The following is a 21,791-nucleotide window of genomic DNA, read 5'->3' as shown; positions in this document are numbered from 1 at the left end:
TTGATAAATACAAATATATAAATTTACAAAGCCCTCAGCCTGTCTTGCACAGCACCCTCACATTTGCATTTCACAGCATAAAAGTCCTTTGATTCCCCAGAAAACACCCCCTGGAGCTCAGGGCAAGGCTCCAGCTGCAACCGGAGCAAAACCATTCGGAGCAAACAAACAAACCAAGCAACCAACCCCAAACCAACAAGATGCCAATCCCATCCCAGCTCCCCTTTGTTGCCTGCTCCCTTCAGAAATGGCCTCAGAGATCCCTGGATGGGAGGAAGGAGGAATGGGTGGGATGGGGAGAGCACTGGACAGGGCAAACCCCACATTGAACCATCCCAAGAGCCCAGGGCTCACTCCAATTCCTCCTGAGGAATTCCAGCTCCACGTGGGTGGCAGGAAAAAAGCAGCAAGGTGGGCAAGACCCTCACCTGGAAGGTCAGGGCCTCCAGAGTCCCTCACAGAGATGGAATCCCATGGGAACGTCCTGGAGATGTCTCAGGGCAGTGGCAGCTCTCAGTTCTCAGCACTGAGCTGCGGCTCCTGTGCTGTGCCTGCTCCATCCCTTTTATCCTGGGCTCCCTGATGCTGCCTCCCACTGATCCCACCCAACATCCCTGATCCTCCCCAGCATCCCTGATCCTGCCTCCCACTGATCCCACCCAACATCCCTGACCCTCCCCAGCATCCCCACTCCTGCCTATCCCACTCCAGCATCCCCGATCCCACCTCAGCATCCCTGATCCTGCCTCCCACTGATCCCACCCAGCATCCCCACTCCTGCCTATCCCACCCCAGCATCCCTGATCCTGCCTCCTGCTCATCGCCCCCAGCATCCCCGATCCCGCCCCTCCTGCTGATCCCCTCTGACGTGAGTTCTGGCCCCAGGGAGCTCCTCCTGCCCACTCATCCTGCCCCGGAGCCGTGGCCTGGCAGCCCTGGGGCTCTCCAGCCACAGCTGCGGAAGCTGCGCCGTTCCTGGGTGGTCCTGGAGGAGCCCCACGCTCCTGACACCATCTCCCCTCGCCCACCTCCCAACCCCAGCTCCAGTGGACATCCTGAACTCTCAGCACGTCCATAAAATTGGTGGGGCAGTCGTTAATTGTGTCATCCTACAAACATCCCCCGGCTGCTCCGAGCTCTCCCGTCCATCCCATTCCCAAAGGAACATTTCCAGCATGGAGAGCTGGAATTGCACATCCCCTCCACTGCTGTGCCAGGAGGGATGGGGAGAAGCAAAGACAAGGCTGGCACAGCTGGCTGCTCCTTCCCAAGCCTCTGGATGGCTCAGCGCTCCAGGTGCTGCAATCCCTGAATGCCAAATCCCAACATGGACCAGCAACACACTCCAAGGGGAGCTGGGAGACCACCTGTGTCAGGAGATGGGTGTAATTTCAAAGACTTCTCACCATCATCCTGCTTATCCTGCTCTTTGCCGTCCTAAAAACCCTCATCAGTGCATTATCCTTGGAGGGAGCAGGCACAGGAGCGCTGCCAGCCCAGGGAAGGTCATGGAGAGCAATTCCTCCCCTGGAATCATCTCCCAGTTCCTCCCTTCATCCCTTCCCCACACCGGGATGCTCACAGCTGGGAATCTCCCAATCCCTGGAAGAGCTCAAGGGATGGGGTTTGGAGCAACCTGGAGCAACCCATGGCAGGGGCTGGAACTGGAGCAGCTCTAAGGCCCCTTCCCACCCAATCCAGTCTGGGATTCCATGCTGGGAGCTCACCTCCCATCCCGGCCCTGGAGTTTGGTGAAACCCAAGATGAACAGAGTGAGTGACTCCACCCTCTAAACCTAAAAAAAGGAAAAGTTGGGGGTTTTTTTCCCTCCCTTTTTAATTTCTCTCTGGATCTGTAACCACAAAGCAAACAACCTCCATCTGCAGAGCCACGTTCCGCTGCAGGAAGGAGGGAGGGGGTGTGGAAAAGCTCTGGGGAGAGGGCTCAGCTGCCAAGCAGGATGTTCTGAGGAGAGACAATGGAATCAGGGCTGCTCAAAGCAAGGCAGGTGGGCTTTTCTTTCCTTTCCCCATTCCTTTTTTTTTTTCTGCACACCCCAATATTTGTTACAGGGCCCAGCCACAGAATTCCCACCTGGGACTCTCCCTGCTCAGGGGGAAGCTATGGGGATGCACACAAGTTGGCACCTGTATTTTGGGGAAAGCATTTTGGGAGTGGTGAACAACATGCCCAGGGCTGGACAGAGTTTGGAAATCCAGATTCCACCTTCTGGCTGTAACCAGGGCAGGATTTTTCCTCCTGGTGCAATTCCCTGTAGGAAGGTGAGGAAAGCCCAGCCAGCAAAAGGAGGGATGCCGAGGTTTATCCCGACTCTTAGAGCCCGCTGACAGCCCAGGAGACAGCAGGAAATGCCTCATTTTCACACGTGTGAGGGCAACTCCCAGAAAAGCTGCAATCCCAGCAGCTCCATCAGCATCATCACCTTAACTCTACCTTTTCCCTACCGACTCCAATTAGGCTGAATGTTCCCCGAGCAATAAAGAGCAGGAAATTGGAATTTCAGGAGGATTTTCAGACACTCAGAATGCCCAGGTCGCAAACCGCCTCTCCCCTGGTGGGAGCTGAACGTTGAGAGCTCCACTGAAGGGATTTTCCCCGTTCCCCTTGAACTCGGAGCGCTGAAATCCCACGGGGCGCGCGGGAGGAATTTAATTTTATTTCACTTCACACAGAGGCATTAATGACATTCCCATCCCGAGGAGCCCCATCCAAACCTATATTCCAGCAGAGCCAGCTGTTTGCCTCGACAATGAGCTCACAGCAACCTCAACACTCATTTGCAGCAGCTGGAAATTTGGCAGGGCGGGAGGGGAACGTCTGAGTGGTGTGGACACCGTATGGATGCGCTGGAAGAGAGCAGGATGAGGGCAAAAGTCACCTCCAACCCTACAATTTGGGCAGCAATTTGGTGCCACACAACCCTGGTGATCCTAAAACCCTCTGCCACAATATCTAAGGAAGGGCACTCCTGGCTGGTCCATCTCTGCTCCCTCCCAGTGTCACCACCAGCCTTTGCTCTGGATCGCTCTGGAAAAGTTGAACCTCCACATGATTTGCACATTCCAGCCAAATGTAAAGAGATCAAAGTCCAGGCTCTTTTTATGACCTCACCTCCCCAGAACAGTGGAATGGTTTGGTTTGGAAGGGAACAAAGCTCAGCTCATTCCAACCCCCTGCCAGCAGCAGGGACACCTTCCACCATTCAATTCCTCACTTAAAGCACTGCAACTTACTCAAAAAAAAAATGAGTTATCCTTTAAAAAAAAACCCAAAAACTCCTCATGCACAAAGATGTCTGGCACCTGGGAAAATGTGTTTTCCAAGTGAATCCAGAGGAAAAGGTCAAATTCAAATCCCATCTGAAAGGACCTGTGAGAGCGATGGGACAAAGATTTACACTGAACACTGATTTATGTTACTCAGTGATTGATACATTAAATCATTTGGTACCCAGCACGTTCCCATCATCCAGGATTCCTAATAATCCTCGAGTTCAGAAATTCCCGTTTTCCTTGCAAATGTTCCCTCCAGATCCCAAAGGAGACATTTGGAGGCTTCATTCACCACACGATTAAACCAAAGCAGAGCACAAAGCACAGAGTAACTTATCTCCCTAATTCTCCCTGTTCCACATCAAAAACCCTTCCCAGAAAATCCATTTGTAGGGATTCTGGCCATAACAGGAGGAAGGGGAGAGATCCTGGGCTATTTTTAAGCATAATTTTGGGATATTTTGGGTATCATCACCCCAAAGGGAACGAGACCATCACAGCCCTCACAGCTGGGCTTGCACTGCAAACCCTTTTCCAGCACATCTGGCCAGATGTGCTCCCTCCCTGCTCCAAGCAGCAGGCACAGATGGAATTCTGCACTGGATGCAGATTTAGATTAATGCGAAAAGAGCTGAAAATTCAGAGTGGCCAATTCCTGCCAGGCTTTGAGCCCCACCACATCCAGCCCTGCAGCCCAGCACCAATCTGGGCACTGCCCTGGCTTTTCTCCACGCAATTTGTGGGAAAAATCCCATTCCTGTGCCCAGAAATAGGTTCTGGGGATGCCATAAAACCAGTTGATTAAAACCACATAGATTAAAGAGACACTTTTTCACGTGCTGGGCTCTTCCCATCTTGTCTGGGTTGTTACCCTTCAGGAATATTTGGAACTCAGCACAAATGGATCAGCTGGAAGAAGAGAGCAGCAGCTCCTCTCCGTGCTTTGGTTCCTTGCAAAATGCATTTTTTTCCAGCTCAAAACTCCACATTTTTCTTTGGACACAGCTCCTAGGGATGAGCAGGGAGTTCAGGAGAGGGACCCACGCCCTGAAAATCTTTTATCGCCAACATTTCAGCTCCAGGCATTTTTTGGAGGTGAGAAAACCCCGCTGAACTTGGGAGCTTGGAAACTTCTCCCCCTCTCTAGGAATCCAGAAAAAAGAGGTTTCCTGGGGAGCAGAATCCAGGCTGGGAGCCAAAGAGGCTGCACAGGTGTGGGATGGAGGTGTATGGAATATCAGCAGTGGTATTCCCAGGTTTATGGGGATGGGGGCTGTGCTGAGACCTCAGGGGTCCCCAAGAGTTTTGTGGGTGTGCTCCAGAGCTCTGGGTGTCCTGGAGGATGACCCAGCTCCATCTGAATCTGCCAGTCCTGATCCATGTGCTCCCAACCACACAGGGCTGAGCAGCACAAAGATTTCCCAGGGAAAAGGTGGAGCTGTGGCCATGCCAAGGATTTGGGAAAAGCACAAGGAAGTGCAGCACAATTTATCCAGGAAAAAAAAAAAAAAAAACAAAAAAAAACCAAAAACCAGCTCATGGGTCCTGTGGGCAAATCCCACCGTGACCACAAGTGGTGGAAATTGGAATTATTGGGGAAAAGGTCCTGTTACAAACCATGGAGGTCTGACAGGAGCAGCTACAGGAGCAGACATTTTATGGCCTTGCTGTGGCTCAGAATTCCAGGTGGGAAGAGAGCTCAGGAAAGGCTGGAAGAAAGAGAGATTCTGCTGCAGCCCATAAAAAGCCCTATTTAATAGCACAGCTTCAGGGCCCTATGGAAAGAAATCAGATCCAATCCAGGATGCAACCATTCCTGGGGGAAATTTGCTCCAAAAGACAAAAATCTGAGCCTGCTCCAAATTTTGGGCAGCTCAGGCAAAAACCTGGATTATTCACTCAGTGGTTATGGGCAGAAAACACACTCAAATTCCCAACAAACAACAGCCAGCTCCAGGTGAAGGGAAGACTGAAGGAATAATTGGAAGCTTTCTCAGAATTGATAACATTTTAACAGGAAGGTTTGTGGATGCCCTCAGGAGAAGCAAACAATTTTAAATGGAGAATATTCCATTGAAAAAAAATGGTTTAGCTCATCAAAATTAATTCAAAGTAGATGGGAGGAATTCGACCACTCCCATTCTTCACAGAATTATAGTCAAAATTTAATAATTTACATTTCTGACTCTAAAACAAAAACTGCCCCTTTCCCAGTAATCTTTTGGCTAGACACCACTCCACACCAGTTTCCTCAAGGGCACTGTTATTCCCTCCAGAGAGAATCATGGAATGCTTTTAGTTGGAAGGGACCTTCAGGATCATCCCACCCCATCCTACTCTTGGGACAATTTCCACTGTCCCAGGCTGCTCCAAGCCCATTCCAACCCAGCCTTGGACACTTCCAGGATTGGAGCACCCGCAGCTGCTCTGTTACTGAGGAGCCATTCCACCTTTTTTTGTTTTTTCCCCTAAGACATTGGCAGTTTCCAAGTAAGATAATTCCCTTTTCCTTTTTGCACCCCTCATCCCATGCCCACCCAGCAGCATGGAATATCTGGCTCCCAAGAACCCAAGATTCACCTGGGATCTTCCCACAAGGATTGTTTTGTGCTCAGAGGATGCATTCAGGGTTATTAAAACACTAAATAGGATTTGGAAAGGGCCCTGTTTCCAATCAAAGATAGGGAATAGAGAGGATGCAATTGGAAAAGGATGGAGCTGAAGCCAGAGGGAAATAAAAGCTGGACAAGTGACAGTGAGGCTCTTTCAGGACTTTCCAAGCTGGTTTCATCCTTTGTCCATTCTGGAAAAGGACAAGGATTCCATGTAAAGAGAAAAAGAAGGAAAAACAAAAGGAGAAGGGAAAGGTTTGCTCCTGTCAAGAGGGATTAATCTCCTGCAGGGTGGATGATGTCATTCCACCTCCTGCTTTCCATCAGCTGGACACATGGAGTGTGGATCAGCAGTGCCAGGGGAAAAGCAAGAGCACCCCCAGATGGGTTAAAGAACGGGAAAAAAGCCAATTTCCAATTCCAAAGTGTTGCTTTGATCTTCCCTGTGAGGGTGGGGAGGCCCTGGGGTGGATTTCCAGGGAAGCTGAGGCTGCCCTGGATCCCTGGCAGTGCCCAAGGCCAGGCTGGACACTGGATAAGCTTTAAGGTCCTTTTCCATCCAAACCATTCCATGACCTTTGTGCTTTCAGGTACCCAACCCTTGTGGGATAAACCATCAGATCCATCTTTTCCAGGGAAGGAATTGAACCAAAAAGAGCTGAGATCCACAGGTACCATCTACACAAACCCTCTGGGCTGCCTGAGGGCTCGTCCCACAGAAGGACTTCTGGAGCTGCATCCATGCTCTGGATTTGTTCCTGCCCTCCCCTTTTCCCTGCCCACAGCTGCTCTGGATGCTTTGGAGCCTGGAATCAGGTGCTAAATCCCTGTGGGAATCCACCACACAGAATTTCCTGGTGGTTTGATCCCCTGGAGCCTGGGTCAGGAATGTCCATCCTCCAATAAATCTGAGGAGTCAGGAGCATTCAAATGCCCTCTCCCAAGGCAGGGACCACCTCAGGGCAGGATCCCTGTGGAAGGTGACTCAGCAGAGCAGGAATTTGGGGTTTTTCCAGGCTTTGGGAGCTGGGAATGGCATTTGGAACCAACGGTCCAACCCCAACCCACATCAGTAAATCCAGGGATGTTTGGCAGGTGCCCAGGCCAGGAAAGGGCCACCAACACTGGGATCCCTTCCCAGCCATTTCCAGGAGCTGCAGGATCACCTGAGGGAATTTCTCCATGAACCAGCTTGGAGGGGACACCTCCAGAAGCCCTCAGGCATCTGCCACCCCCTCTCCCTGCCATGCTCCAAGTGAGCTCCATACTGGATGCAGCTGCTGAGCACATCTGGGAGCCCAAGCAGCAGGAAAACAGCTGCAAGCAGCTGGATCAGGATAAAAATGCCACCCTGAAGCACTCCACGGGGCTGGATGTGCAGAATGCAAATAAAACCCCAAATCATTCTGTTTGCTGCAATTCCCAGACAAAACACGGCTGATCCTGGCAAACCCAAGGCAGAGGCTGTTCCTTCCCAAGCAAACACAACCAGAGACAGTTCAGCTCCATGTTGGCTTCTCCCAATTAAATCAGGGTGGTTTTGCCCAGAGGAGCTGACAGAAATTCCAGCAAACCTCAAAGAACAGGAGAAATCTCCTGCATCCCCAAATATGCAGCAGTGGAGGGGCTGCAGAGATGCCAACTGGCAGCAAGCAGGGAGGGAACAGAATATTCCTAAGAAACCTCCTCATTTCCCCCATTCAAAGGAGCCAGGAGGAGGGGGGAGCTCAAACCCTTGCCCTAAATCAGGGTGAGAGGGAAAGAAAACTCTGGGATTCCAGAAGGAGAATTTTTACTGCGACCACACAGTAAAAAGGAAAATAAAAATAGTAACAGGGAAAGCAAACTTCTGTTCCTTCACCTTTTCCTTATTTTAACTATTTGCTCGGGAATATCCATACAAAATTCACCAAATCTGAAGTTTATATTAATTATATCCATCCCTAAGGAACCCCTGATTCCCATTCCCCTCCAACCATCCAAGCACAGCCACAAGGCTCTGAAATTCCCCAAGAATCAAACATTTGCTGTCAGGAACACTGAGATTGGAATTTACCAACATCACTCCGGAGCCTTGCCACAAGGATGGGTCCTTCCTGCAGCTGCAGGTAAAAAACAACAACAACAAAAAAATCCTGGAAAATTGTGGGGTTGGATACTCTGATCCCAAATCTGAGATTCTGCCTCCTCCTCTCCTTCACCTCATTTGCTCTTTCCTCTGGTTCTTGTTCTGCCTGACCACCACACTGGGAGTGACAGATCCCAGCTCCAGCCTCCAGGCACTTCCTTGAGAGCACTAAATGACTGTTAATAACACAGAGCTCGTCCAAGAGCCTCCAGAGGGAGCTTCTCCCCTCCATCTCCTGAGAAGTTTTCCTTCTCCATCTCCCAAGCCCTTTCCCCTACAGTACCCAACTGGTGCAGCCCTGGAGTAACCTGGAAGCCTCACAGCAACACGCAGAGCTCAAGATAAAAGAGTTTCTTCCTAAGCTTCCAATGTTCACATGAAAATCCCTTTTTAGCTAAAAAACCTTTGAGCTTGGTCTTAGCTCCTGAGGGATTGAGATGCATGGAAAAGCTGGAGGAAGTTGGACAAGGCTGCACCAGGAGCAGATGAAAACCAGAACCAGCTCCCAAAGAGCTGGGAATTAAATGGACTTTCCAATCCCCCTGCACTCCACACATTTGCATCTTGTTTTGCTCCTCTCTTTAATTCTGTGCACTCCCTTGGGTTGGAGTTCAGCTCCTCTCTGACAAAATCAGGTACAGCACCAGTTCTCTTCCCACTTTTTTAAACCTTTTCCTGCCAGATTCCAACAGCTATTGGGGTAGTTCTGACCATGGCCAAATCCTGATTTCTGCACCTGTGAGAACGGGGAAATACATGGGGAATTATCCCTCTTTATCCTACACCTGCTCACATGCCACAGCACTTTTCCATCAGGAATTCACAGGGCACGTGCACAAGCCTGGCGTTCCTGAATAATCTCATGGATTTCACAGAGCAGAATCAGCTCCTGGGAATTCCTGGCTGCAGGGAATTCAGCTGGACACAGGGACCTTGCTCTGACACGAGATCCTCTGCGAGCCCATCTTCCCTCTCTCCTGCTGCTTGGAATATCTGGCTGCTTGCACCACCTTTCCTGTCCCAGCAGCAGCATTCCCTCACACCACAGATCCCAGCACAGGACACCAGGAACAGCCTGCAAAGGTCAGCGCCATCATTTGATGTTCTCAGAACGTCTGGATTCCTTCCGGATTTCCCTTGTTCCAACAAAAAAAAGAATGGATGGAATGAAGGAAGGGGGACAGCCGGCCCCAACTCCAGGTGCAGCCTACCCCAAATCCTTCCCAGCCAGCTGAGCTCCCCTTTGGGCATCTGCTGAAATCCCCAAAAAGCTCAGGAGCCATCAGGTGGTCACGAGACGCGGAGCTGCTGTCAGGAAATTTCTCCACCGTGGTTTGAGGTTCTGCCTTCCAGCCTTATTTTCCTCAAGCTCCCTTTTCTTCCCTTGAAAATAATCCCTTCACTCGGATTCTTGTGGTGCAAAGCTTCCAGTAAGTTCCAGCCTGGAATCCAGGCAGGGGGATGGATTATCTGCCTGCAGTAGGACACCTCACTCCAAGCAGTCTAATAACATAAAAATGATATATTTGAAGTGCTGCTCCCTCAATAATACCTTTAAATGGACTCTATTTATTTGAGCATTATAAATAAAAGTGCTGGCACATGTGGAAGTTTCTCTTGGAAAAGGGGAACAATGAACTCTCCAGCTCCTTCAGCCTCTCGGAGCTCTGGTTGCCAACCTCGGAACTGCAATTCTCCAAGTGACTTTAATAAGCAAAATATTCCATTTTCCATGTATTGCTGCTCTTCAGAATGGATCCAGTTCTGGGGAGCGATGAGGAAAAGCTGTGGATTTCTGCAGAGCAAAACCAAAACTCATCCAAAGCTCATCAGAACCCATTCCAGGGGCTGTGGCCATCACTGGGACATTGGCTTCATCCTTGTCCAGGAAAAGAGGACCAGCTCCATGCTCATCTCCAGCAGCTTCCAGGTGCCTCCTGCTGCTGGAGCTTTGGTCCCTCTTACGCTGTACAAGAAGCCAAAAGATTATTCCAAGCTCCAAGTCCCCAGAGTCTGGAAAACTGCAAATCCAGACCCAAACCTTGGTACTTTGAGATCATCTTTTCATGGGAGAAATTTGAGTAGCCCTAAAAAGATCCTTATCAGTGGCATTTTCCAGAGCTCCATGAACGCTTTCTCCGCTTTTTTGGTTTTAATAATTCCAGCATCAACTGGAAACTCTGGGGGATTTTTCCACATGTTCTGACACATTGCCTCCATCCCCTTGGATATTCCTGGAGGGATGGATCATATGGTGCTGACAGTTCTGAGCACCTCACTCTGCAGGAAAGAAGAGCTAAAAGCCTTCCCCTGGATAAGAAAACAGACAGGGAATCTGATGAGCTGGAGCTGCTCCGAGGGGGAAATGAGGCAGCACCAGTGGGCACAGAGGGCTGGGAACACAAAAACCTGTTTAACCCACGATCCCAAAACTCCTGGAAGCAGGTTGGCCCTCTGGATAAGTGGTTGTGCTGCTTCCAATGACTTCATCCCGAAGAAGGGTGGCCATTGGGCTTGGGGAACTGGATCCTCTCCAATATTCCCTGGCTCAATCCCCTCCCCAAGCCCCATTATCTCCAGTCGTGCTCGGAGCTCATCCCACCGCTGCGGAGATTCCCCAGGCACCGCCTTCCATCCGACTGGGTTTTTCCTTTGCCAGATAAACACTGCACAGCCTTGACCTCCCCGTTCTGGCATCGGCGCTTCCCGTGGAACGCGCGGCTGCTTTCGCGTCCAGCTGGGATGGCTGAGGGTGTTTGTGCTCTAACTGCGGCCCAGCTGCGGGGCCCGGCAGCAGCCAGGCATGGAGCGGCCCCGCAGCGAGCGCCCCGGTGCTCCCCAGCTTGGGGATGGCCAGCAGAGCAGCTGAGGGCTGGGTGTGGAGCTCCACCAAGGGCTCCCCACCCCATCCACTTCTCCTTTCCCCGAGGATGCCGCGCTGTTCCAGGAGGGTGTGGTGGTGTTACGCCATGGAATGGCGCTCTGTGAAACATGGGAGAGCCGCGCTCACCCTCGCAGAGCTTGGGACCAGGGAAAGGTGCCCCGGGATGGAGCTCCTCCAATGTGTGTCCTCCAACATCACTCCAAAACCTTGTCCGGGTGGGTCTGCCCACATCACACCTTCCAGTGCTTTCTCCAGGCTCCCAAAAGGCCCAATATCAGCTGGATCCCAAGGTCCTGGATGTTGAGACCACGCAGAGCACACCCAGCCCTGAAGGAATCATGGAATGGTCTGGGAAGGGACAAAGTTCATCCCATTCCACCCCTGCCACAGCAGGGACACCTTCCACTATCTCAGGGTGCTTCAAACCCTGTCCAACCCAGCCATGGACACACCCAGGGATAGACCAGCCAAACTTTCTTTGGGAACCTCTACCAGAGCTTCCCCATCCTCACAAGAGAGGATTTCTCCCAAAAATCCTAAGTGTTCCATTTCACTTCATATCCCAGCTATGTGCTTGCACTCATTAAGAGTTGAGTACACCCTTTTAATTAAGATTGGAATTAATTTAGCACACTCCCAGAATATCCCAAATCCATCCTGCAACACTTCGTTCTGAAAATACATTTCAACTCAAGAAGTTTCTCCTCATTTTTAGGCCTTTTTCCCCCCTCACAGCCACACAGGGAGCACAGCAGATTATTCCGCTTCCCACGGAGGGCAAGCTACAGCTGCTCCATCTGAGCCAGCCCTCCCTGCAAATACATCCTGATCCTATCAATCCTCGCTCAACTTCTGGAATCGCTCTTGTTTATAAAGGCAAGACCTACAGCAGGACACTCAAAATATTTCATATCAGGCTACGCTACAGTGCCTTCCTGACTGGCACGTTCAGAACGCCTTGGAATTGATCCGGCCGGGATCAGAGCCTCCAAACCCTCGCCTGGTGATGGGAATTCATGTGTAAAGCCAGTAGTGATAAGAGAAGGAAATCAGCATGGTGAAAAGATGAGAGCCTCATGAAAGCCACTGGCATTGTCCAGACACAAGAAAACCTCCCAGTGGGAGCCACATCCTGTTGCAGAAGCAGCTGGATTTAACACTTCCCTGCAATCTCCTTGCACAAGCCCTGAGTTTTCCAGCAGGACAACCACTAATGCCAAAGCTTAACCCAAAGTGGCCTGGAAAAAACCCAACCATCACCAAATTATGCTCTTCATTCTTCCCCAAGGGCAGAACTGGATACACTTGGATTGAGCAAACACCTTTCCAGACAAAAACGCAAGGAAATTCCTCATCCTCATCTTTGCAGGGATCCTGAGGAATTTTAAGAGCCAAACTTGTGCCAACCCTGTCAAACAGTGCCAAAGTGACAGAGCAAATCTTGGATTATCCAAGTTCACCTCTGAGTTTTCCAGAGGATTTTCCAGCCATTCTCATTTCCTGGGTGCCAAGAATAAGAGGAACAGCTCCCACTGCGAGTAAGGGGGACATCCCAACCAAGCCCTCACCTCAGTCCACAGCTGCTCCTGTAATTCAAACAGCTCTTCCCTCCAAATTCCCCCAGAATTGCAATTCCAGGTCAGACTCAGAGGACAAAACATTGCTCAACCTCACAAAGCACAATGTTAATCCTTGAGGCAAAACCCAGCCTTGGTTTATCTCAGCTCTGCATAAACCAAAACTTCAGCAGAAAAATCATCAAGTGTTGAATTAACAGAGATGCAGGACCGACTTCCACACACTCCAATTTTTTCTTACTGGGAATCTTGGGTGCTGTGAAAGGCTCAAAGTTAAATGTGAGGGAACTGGAGAGAGTTGACTCAGCACATCTCCTTTGGAATGGGACCAGTGGGTGTCAGGAACTGTCCAGAATGGGGAGCAAAAAGGTTCTCAGGAAGATTAATTCTTTTCTCTTTAGAGCAGAAAAGTGCCTGAGGTCAGGGTTGGAAGATTCCTGGTAGGGGCCCTGGCTCCTGATGGAAACAGGGAAGGCAGAAACAAACTGGGCTAAACCTGGTGACCAAAGTGAGGGGAAAACCACAAACTGTGCTAAACCCGATTACAAAAGCGAGGGGGAAAAAAGGAACAAACTGGGCTAAACCTGATGACAAAAGTGAGGTAAATAAAAAACAACTGAGGAACCATAATTTGACAGTGACGTTACGGGGAAACATAAAAATAATCCCAGTAGTGATGTCTGAGAGCCAAATTTGATGAAGTTATGAACAATGCAACAGGTTGGAAGCTCTGCCTTCACCAGGGACCAGCCCCAGACTTTGAGGGGAGATGAAGCCCCCCCAGAATCTGCCTCAGGCTGAGGAGCAGCACCCCAGGGACGTGTCCCTGGCTCGGCAGAGCAGCACGATAAGGAAAGCTGCGCTCACGTGCAGAGCTCTGAGCGACCTCAGACTTGGCTAAACCTCATCCCCTAAACACACTCCAGACCTGGATGGCTCAAAGGGACCCAGCCTCGCCTGAAAGCTCCAGACCTCCAGGAAATCAATGGAAAATTTTATAGCTCACATGCAAGCAGGGTCAAGGGCAGAGCGTGCACGGAGCCTGTCGAGATGTACGTTCAGGAAAACAAACGTGTGCATTCAGCTGGGAAGGGGCTGGCTCATCCCTGGGGGAATCATCTCCTCCACCCCATCCCACGGCAGGGAGGGAGTTGGGGGGATTGTTATCATCCACGTGTGGGCCAGGAAAACCCAAGTCATCCCTTTGCCCTTTCCAACACCTTTCCAGCCGCGCTGGAGGCGAAGCCATGCGTGAATCCCTCCGTCCCTCCTCGCAGAGAAGGGGAGAGGAGAGGCTGAGGGACTCAGGAATGTGCAGCCTGTTCTGCCATCTGCTCCTGGCACGGACCCTCTGCATCCCAGCCATCACACGGGGCTTGTGGAAAAGGCACAGCCCCGTGCCAATCCTCCCTGGTTGGAGCTTCTCAGGACTATATTTAGGATTTTTGGGAAGGAGCGGGGTGTTATTGGTTGTTACCAGGACAAAAACATGTGATTCAATCGGCAACAGCTCGGTTCCACCGGGCCACGGCATCATGTGAGTCCTGGTAACAGCCACATCTGCCAACTTCCCAAGACTTCTGGAGTATTATTTTTCCTATTTATTGCTCACTACTCAACATGTTGAACAAAGACAGGGACTTGCTGCACGCTGCAATCTGGACCCACCATGTCCCATCCAGATCAGAGCAAAACAGCTCAGGATTGGGAAATACACAGCGTGATTTAACCCATAAATCCAGGATTTCACTGGCACAGCTGCTCTCCTGGAACATCACGCCAGACATCAATGAGGAAAGGCTTTGCTGGCACTGCGAGAGCCCATCATGTGGCTCAGCTAATTAAAAACTGACCTCGGCCATCATCATTAAATGTTGTAATCACAAGCCTGCAAGTGATTAGATGGAGAAACAACACCCCCCCTTCCTCGTTCCCAGGGATCAGCAGCTGACTAAGCCCAACTCAAGGCCCTCAATCCTTTTTATAAACAGCAGAGCTCAGCTGTTGTCAGGGATGAGGACACCCAGGAATTTTGACCAGCCAGCATTTCCCTCTTGCTCCACAACCAGATTTTTGCCAGACATGGAACAGTCAGCGCTGACTCCAACCCCTCTGCTTCCCCATCCCACCAAGGAGGGGATGGCAGCCAGGGAACTCGGCCTAACCCATCTCAGGCACTGCTAAAAAGGTGATTTAGGTGGACACGATACCATCAGCTACCAGAGGATGAATTCCAGCCCTGGCACTCAATCCTTGACAGGTACACGAAGACACAGAAATTGATTTTCAATTCTCTGGGAACTTTGCACTCCCTCTTAGGTTAATCTGGGGATGTTGTATGCTCAGCAGAATTGGAAAAGTTAATTAAGGGCAGATGAAAGATGATGGAAGCAGAGAATGGATAAGAGGGGGTGGATAAGAGGCAGGATGCTCCTTAGAGAATGGAGAGGGGAGGTTGTATTGGGAGCCCTCAGGGTTCTCCATCCCCAAAAGCCCCAAATCCCTGGATCACAGGAAGAATTACAAAGGCAATTTTCCTGAAATGATCTGGATGTACTGGAGGTACTACCACATCTCCTGGACAGGATCCTCACCTGTGCACCACCAGCACCTCTGCCAGCACATGGAGAGGAAGGAACTCCCCCAAATTATGACAGCAAACAAAAAACCCAAATCATTTTTGCTCTGTTATAAACCCCTGTGTTCATCTCATGTCACTGGAATCCTTAATGTTGGAAAAGACCTCTCAGAACATCAAATCCAACCATTAACCCAGCAGTACTATGTTCACCACTAAAATATTCCCATTCTTGGTGTTCTTTAGTTGGGATTTTTGTTGGGAATTTTTGCAGTTGTTTGGTGTTTTATTTTTGGAGTTCTTGGGTTTTGTAACCTCATTCATCTCTTATCTTAGTGTCAAGCTGTGGAACAGCTTGATTCTGCAACACCCCCAACATCTGATAACCCAGTGTGATGATTTTCCTGTTCAAGCACCTCTTTTGTTGTGTGTTCTCAGAAACAACCTTCAAATCATCGCATCTCCTTCCTTTACACTCCTTCCAACCATTCTAAAAATCCACTGCGGGCAAAACACCTCCAGAACACTCAACTGCTCCCCCTTTTCATTGCTCCCACCTCTGAATTTCTGATTTTTCTGCCTCCTTGGTGGGAGGAATTTACTCGAATGAGAGGCAGCACTTGAGGCACAGGCATTGAGCCTATTTATATAATACAAGATATTTTCCATGTGTTTTGTCGGGCTCTTCACACTTCTGTTTGCTTTTTTTCCACCACTGCTGTGTGTGGTGCCAAAGGCTACATTGAGCAACCACTGAGGGCTTTAAGCACTTCTTCTCTATTAATATAATAAACTCAGAACAGGAAAAAAATTGGAGAAGCAGCTCCTTGGCATCTGGCAGGGAAGAATTCAGCTCCCAGCAGCTTCTCCCAGCTTCCAGTGCCACGTCCCTGGCGACAAGAAGCCAACACCAAAACCAGGTGGCCAAAGGGCTACTGGATCTGCTGGTGGGTGAAGCACCATAAAATAGCCTGGAGTGTATTTATCCAGGATTTTCTGCATGTAGGAAGGGTTTAAACACCATGGGAAGGGTGTGCACTGGGCTGGGCCCAGCACAGACCCCACAAGGGGACCCAAAGCCCCAAAAGGGGACCCCAGACCCCACACAGGCCCCAAAATGTGACACTTTTCCAATCTTTCCAACACCCAGAGGCCAAATGGATGCTCAGAACCAAGCCAGCTCCAAAGACAAGCTCTCCTGGAGAATATTTCTCCAGGCTGCAGCCTGGGATGCTACTCCACAGGGTTAGGCCTGTGCCTAGGCTTAGGAATGTGCTGAGCTCTGCTGCTAAACCCGATCCTCTCGGACCCACCTTGGGTCACAAGCAGGAAATCAGGGATTTGGGATGAGCCAGGATCAACCTCCCAGCTGTGCTGGGCTTTTATCATCATCTCCCACCCCCAAACTCCCTCACGCGCGGCGTCACACAAGAACCACGTGGACCCATCCAGCAGGATTCCCTCAGGAGATCCAACATGCAAAACTGAATTTCTTAAGCACTTTGGAAGCTCTGGAAGCATTTTTCATTCCCACTTTATTTCCAGGTCACTGGATATTCTGAGTGGGAAGGGATCAAGTCCAACTCTTAAGTGAGGCCCATCCAGGCATTGAACCACGACCTCGGTGTCATCAGCACCACACAATGACCAACAGAGCTGATCTCACTGAAGAATTCCAAGCTTATCCCTTGATTATTCCAAGATTCCTCAGTGTTCAGTGCTCCACATCACTTACAGACCCTAAGAGCATCACAGGCAACCTTGAACTTGGCATTACCTGAGACTCAGCCCATCAATAGACACGCAAACCAAGATTTATCTGTCCTTTTCACACTCCCTCAGCCTCTAACACCACCAAATATCCTGGTTCAACAACATTCCACTAAGCTTTTCCCTCCAAAGCCAGAATTATTACAAACTCCACAGCAACAACCCAGTCCATGCTCTCTGGGAAACTTCCAGAAGATCCTATAATGGTTTGGGTTGGAAAGGACCTTAAATCTCCCCTCATCCCAACCCCTGCTGAGGCTGAGCTTCCACAGACCAGGCTGGTCAAAACCATGGAAATAAATGTCATTGGGAGCTGCTGATCCACACAGGAATCATTTATTTGGGGAAAATCCAACCAACAAACGTCCAGCCCTCCAACAACCAGGTTGTGAACAAGAATTTATAAATTTATCACAAATCCCTGTGAAACTCTGGACAAATTTAGGCCCTGGAGGCTCCTATTAATCAGCAAGCACTAAACCTTCTTCCTATTAAAGGGGGGAAATCCTCCATTCCAGGCTGCTTCCAGTTGTTCCTGGCACAAGGCAGCATTTCTTATTTTTAAGACCCCACCCCATGTTTTTGATTTTTTTTTATAAGTAAATTATGGACCTACACAAGGTTAAAAGGAAACACCCCAGGATCCATAGGGACCAAAACGCAGGGAAGAGGCCTCCAGACTGGCATTTTCTCTGGATAAGGTGATCTCATGTTCTTCCAGCTCTGATACACAAAACAAGCGTGTGGAGAGACTTATCTCTGGAAAAAAAATAACTTTGCTTTCTGATAACATCAAAAAAGCTCCCAGAATGGGGAAAAATTGAGGAAAAAACCGAAATACTGTAAAAACCTGGAAAATAATTAATAGATTTTTCTGTGCTTTCATAATAACATTCACTTGGGTAACCATAAAAAGCGATTATTATGGTAATAAAAGGATGAATAATTTATTATGAATCCCAGACAAACTGTTCCCTTCCAGAATTCTAAGAAGACTCCATGCATATGAAAATCATCTCTTAAATGTCTGTGTTTGCTGTAGCCATGGGGCCAGAAAGGTCTTCCATGGGTTTATAGGATTGATTTTCATTTCCAAAACTCTTCTTAGGAGTTAAAATGGGAATATAAATCTGATCACGTTGGAACCTCAATGTGCAAGTTGTAACTTGTGTTCCCATTTACTCAGCTCAGGGATCAGTTTTGTCTGTTGCATTTCCAGACACAAATTTGGGAAAGGGGATCCATGTGCAATTCAATCAAACTGGCATTTCCTCAACACACAGAACTTGATATCCAAAATACTGCTCATAACTTTTGTTTGCAGCAGCATCCAGAACTGAAAGGGCTTTTTGTGTGGACTGACCCTCCCAGAGACTGTAAACTGTCAGAAACAGGGAAGACAACCAAATAAATCCAAATAATAAATCTGAAATCCAAGAGGGGAACTTTTCACCACCCAGAGCTGAAAACACTGCGAACAGACCTCAGTGTTAATGAAAAAATTCCCAACAAAGCAGAAACCCACAGATTACTGTGATTTTCACCAGAGTGGGGCTGGATGGGATATTGGGAAGGAAAACTTCCCTGGGAGGGTGGGGAGAGGCTGGGATGGAATTCCCAGAGAAGCCGTGGCTGCTCCATCCCTGGCAGTGTCCCAGGCCAGGTTGGACAAAGCTTGGAGCCACCTGGGACAGCAGAAGGTAGAACTGGATGAGTTTAAGATCCCTTCCACCCCAAACCCTTCCATGATTCCATGGATAACCCAGCAGTTCCCAGCTTAGGGAACCAAATCCATCCCCTCTCCACACCTGCACCAGGCAGGAGGCTCCACAGAAGCCCTGAATTCCAACAGCAAGGAGCAGAGAGCAGAACTGCAGCTCCTTCCAAAGCAAACAGCCATAATTCAGGATTTGAGACTTCCCAAAGCACCGATTGAAAAGAGCAGAAGCTCTTTCCTAATAAAGCCCAACTGCCTGGTCTGGGTTTCCCAGCTGCTCCAAGTGCACACAATCTGGAATTAAACTCAGCTAATCTAAACCATGAACATGAACCATCCCTTGGTTAGATCTGCAACCCTCTGCTTCCAGCCCCAGCTCATTTTACCCGAGGTCAAGAGCAACAAATAAACCTCCAGAAAGAAAGAGGAATTGTGGCAGTGTCTCGTGCAGCCTGCTATTAAATAAGTCCTCACACAAACCATAATAAAATTCAATTTACTGGACTTTGTAAAACGTGATTCCCCACCTTGATAATTAAAAAGATACTGTAATAAAAGTCTTTAGTCCTCATGTGCTGCACATTTGTTCCCATCTGATTTTTATCCGAGCAGGGGGATTAAAAGAACATGGAATTGCTGGTGCAGCCTTTGCGTGCAGGCACAATGTCAGGGAGATAATTCTGGTGTCACAAGAAATTCAGGCAAGAAATTCAGAGCTCTGAGGCCCCAGCAGCCCAGCATGGACCACCACAGCCCAGTCCTGCACCCTGTGGCATCAGCTGGGCTTCCCTGAACAGAATACCCCAAATTTTGGCACCTCCTTTGGTCAAGACAGTGGGATTAGTGCTGCCTCTCCACTCTGGAGTCAGCACCAAGCTCAGAGCAAATTTGGAATTAGTTAACAAGAAAAGCAGGGGTGCAGCACCAGCCCTTCCCATCCAGGTTTGCCAATGCTCAGGATCCTCCTACCTGGTTTCCAAGAGAAAAATGGGAAACTGCTTGACTCAAACTGAGAAATCTGCACACTAAATCATTTTCCCTGACTTGAACGGGACCAGAAGGACAATCCTCTCCCAGGTTAAATCCCACACTCTGCCTGAGCAGCTTCTTGTTCTCTCAGCAGCATCTTGGAGCACAGCACCAGCATTCCCAGGGATTTTTCCTGGTTTATTTGCCCCTTTTGACCCAGATTCTCCAAACCAGCTGGGGTTCCAGCCCCACTCACAACCACTCTCTGGGAAAACCCTGCAGATTCCCCAGAGATGGTTTGATCCAGCTCCTCTGCAAGGCCAGAGTTTCCACAGGTTGGTTTGGGTTGGAGGGACCCAGCCCTTGGAATGGGAATTTCCATTGTTCCATTTGGCAAAAATCAAGAAATGTTTGGTTGTTTCCCCCAGCGCGCTGGGGCTGCGAGCAGAGGAGGCTCCATGAGGGTCACTCTGGAATCTCCATCCTCACAGCCAGGAACTGAGCAGGAAATGTGCTGGAAGCAAAACAGGACCAACCACAGGGAAACGCCACCAAGGACAACCCAGATCCCACAGAAATTTGGGATCATTTGGGTAGGAAGGGACACTAAAGGTCATCCAGGCCAACCCTTCACAGCAAGACCATAAAGATGTCAGGCAGTGCTCCAAGCTCATCCACATGGACACCATCTCTGGTTGAGGCAATTCCAGCTCCTGACTTCCCTTGGCTGATCCAAACACGGGATCTCAGCCCTTGGAGTGAGCACAAAGGGAACCTGAGTGCAAAACAGAAATCTCCATCCAAACACATCCCCTTCCTAAAAACCAGGGAAACACACCCAACATGAGCAGGGCCCACACTGGCTGTTTATTGAACATGTACTCTGTACTTCAGGACAGGCTCCATCCATCCTGCATGAAAACACCCCCAAATCACAGGGAAAATCAGGCAAAAATCACTCTCCTGAAGCAGGAGGAGGCACAGGCAAAGCAGCATTACAAAGCCCAAAAAAAGCCTAAGTTTTACCAGAGGAATTATTTTTAAATCTGCTCAGAAAACACACCCTCAAATCAAGTTAATTCCCAGCACAGGTTCTGCTACAATCCTAAAGAATATTAATTTGTAGGTCCATTTACTGTGGGAGCAGCCTAAAAGCACTGAAGCATTTTTACTTCACATATGGGCCTGGAATGAAGCTGATTTCTCCATATTTACCCAGACATGAAATAACATCTGTCCATGGAGCAGACAAAGCTCCAGGCTGGATAACTTCACCCAGATAAATCCCAAACTTAGATCATGCAAGGAGTAGCCAAGAGTAAAACATGAGAATAAATGAGAATAAACCATGAGGAGCAGCACTGCCACAGGTTGCAGGGCTGGAATGGCTGATCCTGGAGCTCCTTTCCAGCCTCAATGATTCCATGAGGTCAGGAATGGGATTCATCATCCCCAGACAGGGAAATGATGGAGAAAATGGGCTGGACTGGGAGGCTGTGCCCAAAGAGCAGCACAGGAGAGAGGACACAGGTTTGGAATCTGCAAAATCTCTGGCAAAAGAAGGATTTGAACCTCACTGAGCACTTCAAACAGTCCCACTGCAGAGACAAACAATGATGGGAAAAAGCAAACCAAAACCACCCAGAAATGCAAATAGTCATGGTGGGTTTCCTCTTTTGGGATCATTCTGAAATTGGGATCTACACCTTAAACATGAGCTCAGCTGCTGCCAGACAGAGCAACCTCCGTCAGCTTCAACATCAAAATAAAATAAAATAGAGCTGTTAGGCCTTTGCATCACACTGCAACATTTTTCCCTACTAGAATTTTAAAAAAAAATATCAGTTCATTGAACTATAAAGTATATTAAAAAATATCATTCATTAACATAACTTAAAATCTGTCACAAAAATCTTTAGAGCCATTGTGCCACAGAGAGGAAAAAATACAAACAACAACCTGTGCACATAGGTCAGGCTGAATTCTGAATTCCTTCTGCACACGCCAGAATCCGGGAGGAGTTTGGGAGGGAGTGCTGCTCGCAGCCCTGTCAGCACACGAGAGGGCACTGTTCTGTAGGCTCAGCTCAAAGCCATCCCCTGCTCCTGAAATCCATCCCTGGGCTCGGGGAGCTGCTCTGGACAGTCCCACCTGGAGCCAGAGGGGAATGGAATCAGCATCCTCAACTCCTGCCAGCCCATCCTTCCCCTCCCTGCCCAGCAGCAGCAATATTTGGGCAGGGAATGATGATAATCAAAGCACT

This window comes from Melospiza georgiana, chromosome 14 (assembly GCF_028018845.1).
Source record: "Melospiza georgiana isolate bMelGeo1 chromosome 14, bMelGeo1.pri, whole genome shotgun sequence".
In the NCBI taxonomy this organism is placed as follows: Eukaryota; Metazoa; Chordata; class Aves; order Passeriformes; family Passerellidae; genus Melospiza; species Melospiza georgiana.
This window is presented reverse-complemented; position numbering follows the sequence as displayed.